This window comes from Lynx canadensis, chromosome D3 (genome assembly GCF_007474595.2).
Source record: "Lynx canadensis isolate LIC74 chromosome D3, mLynCan4.pri.v2, whole genome shotgun sequence".
Taxonomy (NCBI): domain Eukaryota; kingdom Metazoa; phylum Chordata; class Mammalia; order Carnivora; family Felidae; genus Lynx; species Lynx canadensis.
The window spans coordinates 79,731,662-79,744,194 of NC_044314.2; the positions used below are offsets into that span (position 1 = coordinate 79,731,662).

Here is a 12,533-nt window from a genome sequence, read left to right on the forward strand (position 1 = left end):
GCCCACACCCTTGATAAATAGTTGGCACTGTGGTCAAGAGCCCTAAGATGTTTGGGGGTCACATTCAGTGACTCTCTTCCTCTTGTGTATTGTTGACATCTCTGATGTGGAGCGGGACATGTGGCATCTCTGATCCAGAGGAGGCACACACCCCCTTGTGGTCCCCAGAGCAGGGGGCCTGGTCCTACAGCCTTGCATCACCTGGGAACTTGTTAAAATGCAGATCCTCAGGTTTCACTGAATCTGATTCCCCGGCAGCAGAGAGCCCAGAAATCTGTATTTTTCACAAACTCTAGGTGAATCTGATACACGCTTCAAGTTTTAAAAATAAAGCTGTTATTTTTAAAAAGCTCCAGCAGGCATCAGAGTCCCTGGAGCTTGTTCGTATACTGCAAAACTCACCCTTTTAAAGAATTTTAAACCCTTTTAAAACAATTCACTGGTTTTTAGTATATTCACAGTGTTGTGCAGCCATCCCCCCCTGTCTAACTCCAGAATGTTTTTATCACTCCCCTAAAAAGAAAAACCCAGACCTATGGGCTGTCACTGCCTATTGTCCCTCCCTCGAGCCCCTGGCAACCACTAATCTACTTTCTGTCTCTTACGGATTTACCTATTCTGGACATCTCATCTAAATGGAATCCTACAGAAGTGACCTTTCGTGTCACTTAACACAATGATTTCAGGACTCATCCATGTTGCAGCATGAATCGGTACTTCATTCTTTTTTTTGGCCAAATAATACTCCGTTGCAGGGACATGCTGCATTTTGTTTCTCCATTCATCAACTGATGGACATTTGGGTCATTTCTACTTTGGGGCTCTTCTTTTTTTTTTTTTTTTTTCAACGTTTATTTATTTTTTGGGGGGACAGAGAGAGACAGAGCATGAACGGGGGAGGGGCAGAGAGAGAGGGAGACACAGAATCGGAAACAGGCTCCAGGCTCTGAGCCGTCAGCCCAGAGCCCGATGCGGGGCTCGAACTCCCGGACCGCGAGATCGTGACCTGGCTGAAGTCGGACGCTTAACCAACTGCGCCACCCAGGCGCCCCGGGGCTCTTCTAAATAACGCTGCCGTGAATACTCAAGTTTGAGAAACCGCTACAGGGAATTCATCGGCATCCAGACATGTGGATCTTGCTCTGCCCGTTCAGAAGGCAGGTTCTCTTAGAGTCCGATTCACATGAACCCGACTTTGGAGACTGATGTATGAAGCTGGAACGTCTGTTTATTAATGCACAGTGAGAACTTGCTACCATGGGTACTGCATTTCCCAAGGGCCCGGTGATTGTCCCGTTTCGTCTGTAGCCCACCCTTCCTGAACACCAGCTTTTCTTCAGGAGGCTCCCTGGGGAGCATGGAACAGGGAGAAGGCAAGTTCGTTGTAGGGAATATCTGAAGGCCTCAGGCTGGGACTGCCGGCTGTCTCTGGGTGGGCCAACTGAGAGTTCAGGCAGAGGGACCCAAGTTTAGATCCTGGGTTCAACACTTGCTAGCTATGTGACCTAGAGCAGGTTGCTCAGCCTCTCTGAACTGCTTCCCTTTTTGAGATGACGAATACGAAGATGTCGTAGGACTACTGTGCAGAAAAAGCGGGACGATACCTGCAAAGTGTTTGGTACTCTTGCCCAGTACATGGCCCATAAATGGTGGGTACCACCACCGTTACGATGATTAGCCATCTCATGATCGGGTTGCCTTAGGGACTGTAGATATCAGAAATCTGCTAGTTCCATCTGCCTTCATGACCTTGCATGAGGTCAACATTCTCCTGCTTGTAAGTGAAACAACTTTAAATATTGAAAAATGAGGATCTGATAATGACTGGAGTAGCTCCCGGGGCTCAGATGACAGGGGCTTTGGTTTCTCGCCATCTTTCTACTCTGCTTTTTAAGTGTGTTGGCCTCCCTCTCAGGGAGCCCTTCCCATAGGTGGCCCCTGGACCTCAGGTGTGCAACCCACCAGCTTAGCTACTGCGGACAATAGAGCGTGTCTTAACAGAAAAAGGTGGGGCGGGGGGGGGGGGGGTGGCTGGGAAAACCCCCCAGGGCATTTCACGGACTCTGATTGGCCCATTTTGGATCACATACTGACCCCTGAACGAATCGCGGTGCTTTAGATTTACCACGCGCTTGGATTAAGTAAATGCACACTCTCCCAGGACCGGAAGGGACATTCAGCCTGCCCTGCCCTGAGACGCCAGAAAGGGAGTTTCCCACTGGAAAACCAGGCTGCTGTTACTAGAAGGAACGACTCCAGTGCAAGACCCCCGTCTCCCAGATGGGCTGGGAGGGTCAAGCCAACCCCTGCGACTCCCTTTGCTGGTCCTTTCATAGTACACTGAAAGGAGTAGACCCTCCTTCAGTCTGTCCATATATTTACTCCAGTTGTATCAGGCTCCTTCTAACTCTTTGGTCAGGGATTCTCAACTGCAAAATGATTGCCATTTGCGGCTGGATAATTCTTGTGGCGGGGGCTATCCTGTACATGGCAGGACGTTTTACAGCACCCCTGGCACCCACCCATTAGATCCCCCCTGAGAAGTTACCGCCCAAAATGTCTCCGGATTTTGCCAAATGTCCCCTGGAGGCAACATCACCCACTGTTGAGAACCACAGTTAGTGTTGTTTCTAGGTCCTTCGATCCGTTAGGAGTTGGGCTAGTTTCACTCTCCGAGGTCCAGCTTCTTTGCTTACCTTCAAGTTCTCTGTACCCCCTCTACTGACAGCACTTCTCATTGGTAAACCACGGCCCCCTCTCTCACAGCTGCCACATCCGGACCAGGACCTGTCACGTCTCTGGCATTTCAGTCCCATCTAGGGATGCTTTGGACAGTGGGTACCCATCTTGACCTTGGAATGTGATCTGTTACGGGGCTGGCTCCCCCATAGTCTGCCAACCACAGTGTGACACGCCTCGGAATGGTGCTTTGAGCGTCAGGGGACTGAGAGAGGGAGGCTGTCTGTTGCCTGGAGTTGAGACCAAAGAAGCCTGGTGTTTTGGGTTTCTTGAGGCCGGACTGGGGTCTTTCGCAGCAAGCTCGCCTGGTCTGTCCCCGCTGAGCCCACTCAGGCAGTAAATTCCATGAAATGGCTCTGTGTGGGGAACTTCTCAGCGGCCCTTTGTTCTATGGACAATTAACTTCCACTGAACATTAACTACCGGGCGACTGCATAATTAAAAAACATCACATTTCCACTGGGGGAGAACTTCAGCTCAAGCAACTCAGAATGGCTCTGATTTAAGATCCATAAACTCAGTTCAAGGCAATAAATATGTAAGTAATTGATGATGTAGTGTGCGAGGAACTTAAGACCCATCCATCACACTCGGGCACGCAAGGGCTATGGACACGCTTGGAGAACAGGACGAGAGGAAAGGAATAAATGGCCAGAGGGACCTAGACAGTTCTGCCCTCCCCATAACTCATCGCTGTTCTCCGCAGAGTCATGGCCTCGTTCCCTAAAGAGTCTTGTCCCCGGGTTTTGTCTTCTCAGGCCAGGGAAAAGAGCTGCTAAGCAAAGCTGCAAACAGGCACCTGGGTTGCTCAAGGGGAAAGCCACCTTTTATTGCACACCTACTGTGTGCCAGGCACGTGCTTCGTATCCACGGGTGGCCCTTAGGGAAACTCTACAGGATGGGTTTTATCACTCCCATTTTACAGAGGAGGAAGTCCGAAGAGGGGAAGACAAAGAATCGTAAGGGCAGAATTAGGAATTCAAATCAGGTCTGCCCCTGTAAATTTCATTCCATTTTGTCCCTCTGCCTCGAAGGCAAAAAGAGGGGGTTTGGGCCCCTGGGTTGCCTGCACTGCGGTCCACAAACGTGTCCTGTCATCCGTGTCTGCGTCCGGATGTTAAGCCCAACTTGTAGATTCCAGCCTGTGGTCTGCATGTCCCCCGCTTCTCCCCGCCCCACGCCTGTCACTGATCTGCCGTTTCTGTTGGTTTATTTCAACGTGAGACCATTTACAATTGAAATTGATGGAGCACAGGGCTGGCTGTTTTTCTCCCTTCACAGGGACATTTGTGGTGATGGCAGCGTGGGGGCCTCTGTCTGTCAACTCTTGTTTTGTCCTCATTTAAGCCTGAGCCGGGCACAGAGAGCCAGCCTCTTCCAATTAGCATTTTCCTTCAGGTCAAGGAGACAGGTCCTGTATCTGTGTGGTCCGAGCTGGCTTTGGTTTGCTAGCCGGGCCCCTGAGCTTCTCCGGGTCTCCAGGCTGTCTGTCCTCATGCTGGGGGCTTCTCTCCCAGGAAGGGTACAGAAGAAGACCCCTTACCAACTTTGCTAGTGGTCTCTCTTCCTGATTATCTGAAGAGAGACCATGAGGCTCCCAAGTGGGGCTCCGCAGTTAAGGAGATCTAGGTTCAGCTGCCAGAGGAACATTTTTCCTTAGGTGACCCCCAGCCTCAGTTTTCCTGTTTGCAAAATGAGATCATTGGTACTTAACTCCCAGGGCAGGTTGGTCATCCATTCGTTCTTTTATTTAATAGATATTTGTGGAAGTGCCACTCTGTGCCTACCGTTGTGCTAGTTAACGAGGCAGGAGGGAATGAAAGAGACCCTGGACACATAAAGATGAATCATTGGTGGCTCCCACTCCCATGGTCAAGGGCTGTGGGGAGGACAGATTCGTAAGCAGGGCTCTCCATGTGATGAGGCAGCTGGCCCGGAGGGGTGAGCGCGGGATGCTCCGAGAGGGTCACGGCAGGGACGTTGCCCACCTGTGCATTCAGGGAGGGCTTCCTGGAGAAGCCATGCCTGAGCTGGATCTTGGAAGGGGAGTTGGCATGAGTCTGGCTAAGAGGAGTGGGGAGGGGAAGCATGTTCTGGGACGAGAGAACAGCATCTTTAAAGGTGGGAGGTACAGAGCTGATCCGTGGTGTGAATGTGACTGGGGGAGGGCTGGGGCGGGGGCTGGGGACAGCCATGGGGCTAAGGGCAATTTGGAGCCCACAACGGGCCCTCACCTTCTGCTGCCTTCCAGATGCGTGGGGCATTTTTGTCCCCTTGGCCACGATCAGCAGATTCTTCCTCTCCATCGGGCCTTTCTCTGTCACTTGAGTGGTAGATATGACCTATGACAAAGGTCCTTGAGGCAGTGATTGTGGATACCCCAAGCCTACTCTCAGGATCATATTTAAGGAACCCCCACACACACACCCCCCCCCCAGCACCCACCAAACTCCCACCGCATGCATTTCCTTATTGAAAATTTATTTCCCAAATAAACCAAGGTGGATCTATTATCCTAAGAGACTCTTCTGGATTTCTAGATAAGATTTTATTCCCTTCTTGTATTTTAGTTTTATTATCTTTTTCTATAAGCTGCTTTTGACATTTCAGGATGATCCCCCTCTGCCTCTTTCCACACCATAGCAGTAAAATTATATCAAGGGGAAATTCGAGGGGAGAGTTTCGGGTAGGGATACTAGAAGAAGAAAGCTTTCCCAATACATCTTTTTAGAGTTGAGGGAAGACTGATCATTAATACCACTCCCCCCTCCCCACTCCAATCTGTGGGGTGGTAGCTCACGGAATTAGAGCCCCATTGCCTCACTTTCCCTGTCCTGCCCCCCACGAGCCCCTGCTCCTCCTCCACCCCGCACGCATCCCCGTCCTACTTTTAACATCTTGGATTCTCCATCCATCATCCCCACAAGGAAGATAATTACTCGTGTGGCACGGGGTCTCCCATTGTTTGGTTACGAGGTTAAAAATCCCTGATACACTTTTAATAAATTCAGCAGTGAGCACATTATAAAATGTAATTAAATGCCTCAGCCATCCTCTCTTCCTTTACCGGCAGTGAAATTTAATTGAGGCCACCTGAGGGGCTGAAATAAATCACAGGTGATGACTCCGGGATTCATGTTGCTCCCCGGGAGAGGGAGTGAGGGCATCACCGTCAACTTGTGGGGAATTCAGGGGATCCCCGCTCAGCAGGGACCTGCCAGGACTCAGATACAAGGTGGCAATGGCTTCTTCAAAGGGGGAGAATGATTTTAGTGGGTCCACTGGATCTTGAAGGTGCTTCTGGTTTGGCTTCAATATTTAAAAAAAAAAAAAAATCTGTAACCTGGGGCCAGGAGGAATGGGTGTGGAGAATTTTGTGATTCCCTGTCTGCCCCTGTCACCCTGTGTCTGCACTTTCCTGCCTCTTGCCCCGCATGTGAGCCCTCTGTCCGCTGTGCTACCATTTGCTCGGTGCCCTGACTGCTCATCTGTACTACCATTTGCTCAGTGCCCTGACCGCTCATCTGTCCTGCCAAGGTAGACTTCTACCTGGAGACCCTCTCAAGAAGGCACTTTCTCTGTCTCCTCCCTTTGGCCAAGACCGGCACCACCATGCCTCCAATTATAACTTATGGATCCTCATGGTCTTCTCTCTGTGTCGATGAAGTGACAGCTGGGTAATCTGATTAATTAGCCCAGTCAGAAGCAGTGAGAGGAGAGAGTTAATTTTCCTTCCCCTCTGCTTTCACGAGCTGACATGGATTTCAGCAGTGGCAGGTAATCAGAGACATTGCCTCCTCATGGATTATTCTACCAGGAGACAGGGAGGGCCAGGAAGAACACAGGCTCAGGGTGAGACCCGTATGGGTTAGATTCTTAGCTGGACTGCTTACTGGTCCTCCTGTGCCTTGCTCTGCTCTTCTGTAAAATGAAACAAGCCACAGGAGGCTGGGATCAGGTGAGCAGAGGGACGACACCAAGTGGCCATGCACATTTTGGCCTGGAGAATGCAGGTCATTTGTCCAAGGATCCACACCATGTAAGTGGCAGACGTGTGTCTACAATCCAGGTCTTCTGACTTCGGAGTGGGGGGTGGGGGAACCCTCCACAATGGATATGGATATCAAATAATCACATTATATACTTTGGAGATCTCACCACTTTACTTGTCAGGTATACCTCAATAAGACTAGAAGGGAAAAAGGGGAAAAAAATCTCTCTGCTAATCAGCTAAGGAAATGAGTTGCACAGCCCTAAAAAAGGGGTTGACACACTTTTTCTGTAAAGGGCCAGGTAATAATTATTTTCGGCTTTGTGGGCCATACCATCTCTGTCACAGCGACTTAACTCTGCTGTCGTAGTGAGGAAGCAGTCACAGACGACGTATTAGATGAGTGGGTGAGGCTGTATGCCAATCAAGCTTTGTGTACAAAAGCAGGTGATGGGCTGGTTTTGGCCTGAGGGTCATAGTTTGCCAAGCCAGGCACTCAGTCATGGTCCGTGGATAGCTTTGTCATGTTCTAACTGGTGCATAAATCCTTGAGGCAGAGCGATGATGACAATGACAAAAACAATAATAACCATAATGTGTCAGGCACTCAGCTCAGGCCTTTTCCAACTACATTACCCCATTCGTCCTCCTAACAAGCCTGGGAGGGAGATATTATGACTCCTTTTCCCCACGAGACAAAACTGAGACCTAGAGGTCAAAGTGCCCCAAATCTCCTTGCTAGTAGTTGGCAGACCGGACCTCTGCAGTGAACCCTTGCCCACACTCCATGGGGCAACTTGATGACCTAGAGGCCCTTTCCATTCGGAAATGAAGTATGCTGCTCTATCTCCTCGGGAAGCCCACGTTCAGGGCCTTGTCCCTAGTTTAAACCCCAAATGCATGTGAATTGATTTGACCCTGATGCCTCCATTCCATCCCAGTCCTCTTATTCTAAACAGGTAGCTTTGCCATTGCTCTTTGTTTTGAGTCAACGCCATGGGAATCCCTGACTCTCCCCTGAATGGTCTCTTCCATCAGGAGCAAATAGCACTCTCCTTGCTCATCCCTCCCATCTCTTACCAATGTCAGCCCCCTCTGTCTTGTTTCTTCCCCTGCGACAAGGCACCCAGACAGTCTTATGTATATACTGACCAGCGCCAGGTGGTTCCCTGGATGCCTCTGTAGCCATCAAGGGCCCTAAACAATGAAATTTGGACCTTGGGAAATGGGTTGTAGCTGTCTCAGGGAGAAAATAATGCCCAAATACACAAATAAACTCAACTTGGCCTCGAAACACCATGGAACTGTAACCTTTAGAGACAGCACATAATTAAAAAAAAAAAAAAAAAAAAACTTTTAGATCTCGTATATTTGAATTGTATATTAAAGCAAATAGAGTTGTTCCCTCCTATGTGAATAATAACATGAGCAGCTTTAGCCAAGGATTGGTTGGCCCCTTGGATAAATCAGGAGGATTTTAGCCGGCGACTGGCCTGTGACCCCACAAGAAAAGTTGAACGGTCTCAGTTTCATTAGTTGCTGGTATCTTGGAGCCCAAAGAATTTGCGACTTGATTTGAGCGCAGCGCTGTCGCTAAGAACTCACTCAGTCTGTCGTGTCCCTGGGCTGGAAGCTTAAAGGCAGCTTGGAGCTTCCATTTCATTTGTGGTGGTTTCTGAGGATGAGCTCTCGGATTTGGTGCCCCTGCTCAAGCCCCAGCTGTACCACCTAGAATGGAGTTATGACGAGTAAATGAAATAATACATCTAAAGCACTTAATCTGAGTCCTGCCATGCAGTAGGTGCTCAATAAATGTTAGCCATGATTATTACTAGTTTTCTGTGCCCAGAGGTCTTTATCTCCATGGAAACATTTAAGGATAGTGTAGCTTGCGTCTGAAAGGGTAGAGAGCTTAGAGGCTGCAACAGACAGCTTCTCGTGGTCTTTTCCAGTTCTAGGACTGCATCGCTTAAACAATTTTTACACTTGGCTCAGAAGGAGACACATTATCAGGGATGGATAGCAAGGCTTTAATTTTTTTGGAAACTGAGTTCAATCCTGAAGTACACCAGATACTGGTCGTGGGACTTTGAACAATGAAGTTTTCATTTTCCTTACTTCTAAACTAGGAATGCAGCCTCATAGGATTGTTTGGATTAAGTGAAGAAATGGCTCCAAGAGCCATATCCCCACTTGGGATACATACCAAGCCCGAGCATTACTCCTCTGTGGGCTGATTATTCTGCGATGTGGATTTTTTTTCATTGGGGGCTGCAAGTGGGATCACGACAGCTCAAGTGGGAAAGGCCTGGGCTGGGGGAAAAAATGGCCTTGTAAGGGTCAGGGCTGATGTTTTGAGCCTCGGTGGGGTGGAGAGTTGGAGGAGCGGGGAGGAGAAATTGGAGGGAGCGCCTATTTTTGTCCCAGCCGGACTGGGCTATTCTCCCCTTGGCCACCAGAGGGAGCTCTTAAATGCATGAGCCCCCCCCCCCCCCACCTCCTCCCCCCAGCACAGCATCCCGACTCTGTTCTAATGAACTTCAGGGTTCCTTCCCCTTGCTTTAAAACAAATCTCAAAGCCCCCACTGCTTTATTTCCCTCATGAAATGCATCGCTGTCTGAAATTACCTTGGGCTTTTATTTATTTACTCACTATCTGACTCCCCCTCTGGACTCCAGGCTCAGATGCTGTATTGGTTTCCTATGGCTGCCGTAACAAATTTCCAGAAACTCAGTGGCTTCGAACAACACCTGTTTATTACCTTACAGTTCTGGGGATTAGACGTCCAAAATCAGACTCACAGGGCTGAAGTCGAGGTGTGTCAGCAGGGCTGGCTCCTTCTGGAAGCTCTAGGGAAGAATCTGTTCTCTTGCCTTTTCTAGCTTCCTTGGCTGTTGTCCTTTCTATCCCCGAAGACAGCAACTGTCACATCTCCTTCTCTAACTTGGGCCCTCCTGCCTCCTCCTTCCATATATAACGACTCTTATGATTACATTGGGCTCACCTGGATAAGCTTTAATTTAATCAATCTGCAAAATCTCTTTTGCTTGTTAGGTGACATACTTTCGGGTTCCAGGGATTAGGACATCTTGGGGGAGGGATGCGGGCATAATTCTACTCAACAAAATATTGTTGAAAAACTGCAGGAGTGATGGCTGAAATGAACAACATACTGTTACGCCACCTCCCAAGACTCTGCGGCTCTTCCCTGAGCTTATAAGGGTCAGTGTTCACCATTTCCTTTGCTCTTTCCAGACAGAGAGAGGAGGCACGGACATACAGGGTGGGTTGAATTCCGTGTATCTGGAGAGCAGTCTGGACTAGAAACATCCAGTTTGTTCTGTCTGTGGTTCAAATCCTAACTCAGTGACTTCTTAGTTATAGACAATTGCTTATTGCTTCTGAGCCTCAGTGTTCCCGTCTATGAAATGGGGATGAAATTGGCTGTCATTTATCGAACCCAAGCTATGTGACCTGAATTAAAAACCCCAGCCCTGGCCTTTATTTGCTGTGTGACCTTGGGCAAATGGCATAGCTTCCTGATTTACTTGGTGAAATGAGGCTAATCCTAACAGCTGCTGCATTCTTGCACGTCATATATCGTAGTAGATGGATTACATGAGATAATATATGTCAAGGGATTATTTGACAATAGTGCTTGGCGTACAATAATGCCCAACAAATAGCATACTTACTTTTCTTTTTCTTATTTCTTTTCTTCTTCGTCTTCGTCTCCAGCATGTTTTTCTCCTCCTCCTGCTTTGCTATATCATCACCTGTTTTTACCTGTTAAATGTTTTTAAGTTCTTTTTGTTTCTTTTTAAAGTTTTTAATGTATTTATTTTGAGAGAGAGAGGGAGTGCGAGCAGGGAAGAGGCAGAGAGAGAGGGGAAGAGAGAATCCCAAGCTGGCTCCGCACTGTCAGCACAGAGCCCGACGTGGGGCTCGATCTCTACCTGTTAAATGTTTATGGATGTTTTTTGAACACCTGGCTCTTCTGTTAGCCTGAGTTCCTTCCCACCAGGTCAGAGCCCGAGTTTCTCATTTTAAAGCTCTTCATAATGCGAATGCTTTATTAATGTCGGTTCCTTGTGTCGAGGCTTCTGTATGTCCGTCTGGCTCCTGGGGGGGTTTCAAAGACTAGGGCTCCTGGTTTATCCCCTTTCTGTATGGAGGAACTTCTGAGAGAGCGTAGACAGGTACTTGTAGGAGAGAAGAACCCTCCTTCCCTGCGATACTCCCATTCTGTACGCTAGAAATGGAAACATCTGAGAAGACATTTCTATTATTCTACCCCTGGGACTGAAGGCACCAGGAACGCACACAATTCTGCCTCCACGTCTGCATGGCTTGTTATCAGAAAATTAGAGTAGAAAAGAAGCTTTGTTCAGCTATGGAGACATCTTAATAGGCGCTTTGATTGTTAAACAGAAGTTTCTGTATCAGTTTAATTGCTGTAAATGCTGTTTGCCTTCTCTGTTATGATAAGGCCTGGATTTTCATAGATTTCTCCCCCCCTTCCCTTTAAACAGTTTCTCTTTGCTTTAAGGCTTGAGTTGGCAAGTTTAATGAAATCCACACGAAGAAAGGAAAGAGGGGATCTCAAAGTTCACATCTGCACACCCACGGACGAAACCACACGGAGATTATTATTGCTTGAGACTAATGATGCTGTAGCTGCGTAATGTAATTGACAGAATTCACCCCTTCCATCAGATACTGGGAAATGAAACCAAACAACTAAACTTAATTACTTCTACTTCTTGAGAAGGTGCTATAATTGAGAATAACAGCCTAACTGGGATATGAATCTAAAAGTGAGACGTGCTTCTAATAAAAGAGGATTTGTTCTCTGCAGACTCGAGCCTCAGAAGTACCGTTTTGGTTTCTTACGGGGCAGGGGTGGGGGGTGGGGCGCGAGGTGGCTAGAGTTGTGGAAGACATCCAGATCAGGGATTCTCAACCTTGGCATTTGCAACACTTGGGGCTGGTTGATTCTTTGGTGTAGGGACTGGCTTGTACGTTGCAGGATGTTGAGCGGCATCCCTGGCTGCTATCCACTGGGTGTCAGTAGCACCTCCCAACCCCAGTGTGACAGCCAGAATTATTTCCAGATATTGCCACTTGTCCCCTGGGTGGGGCAGAAGTCACCTTGGTGGAGGACACTGGTGTAGGGCCTTTGGAGGACTTAGGAGCCATTACAGAATTGCTCCTTGAGGTTCTGCTGGTACTGAGCTGTGCGACCTTTAGCAAAGTCACTGCATTTCTCCGAGCCCTTGTGTCTTCCTTGTAGGGAATAACGCAAACACTGACTGCACCGGGGCGTGGTTTCCAGGGATAAACCGCACAGCATAATGCCTGATGTATAGTGAGCGATCAGCTAACTCAGCGCTTCGTTATAATACTCTTGAACTCAGCAAACACATCTGAAGTATTTACTTTGGCTCTGTGATGCAGAGGTGAAGGTGTGGTGCCTGTCCTTGTGGGAGAGGCAGATACACAGAGACTCCTTGGTGCTCCCTTATTCTGCACCCATGGCAGACATTGCTAATCAATCGTGGTGTTCTTTCCTACTGGGCCTCAGGATCTTTCTTAACACGGTTTTCTAGACAGCCACTACCAATGTCCCATGAGATGAAGCCCGTTTGGCACTCCTGGTTTTCTAGACTCCCCACGAGGAGGCTGGGTATCTGTGCACACTACCACTCTCTCTTCAGCACAGCTGTCCCATCTGTACCTGCCCCGGTGCAGGAGAACGCATTTTAGAGAGTTAGCAAGGAGCGTCTGTCTTTCCAGATCAGA

The 12,533-nt window shown here is 48.6% G+C and overlaps 1 protein-coding gene across 1 annotated transcript in view; it reads left to right on the forward strand.

Annotated features, from left to right (window-relative positions):
• Nucleotides 1-12,533, forward strand: part of KSR2 (kinase suppressor of ras 2) — a 432,131-nt gene that overhangs the window by 308,830 nt on the left and 110,768 nt on the right. The window lies entirely within an intron of this gene.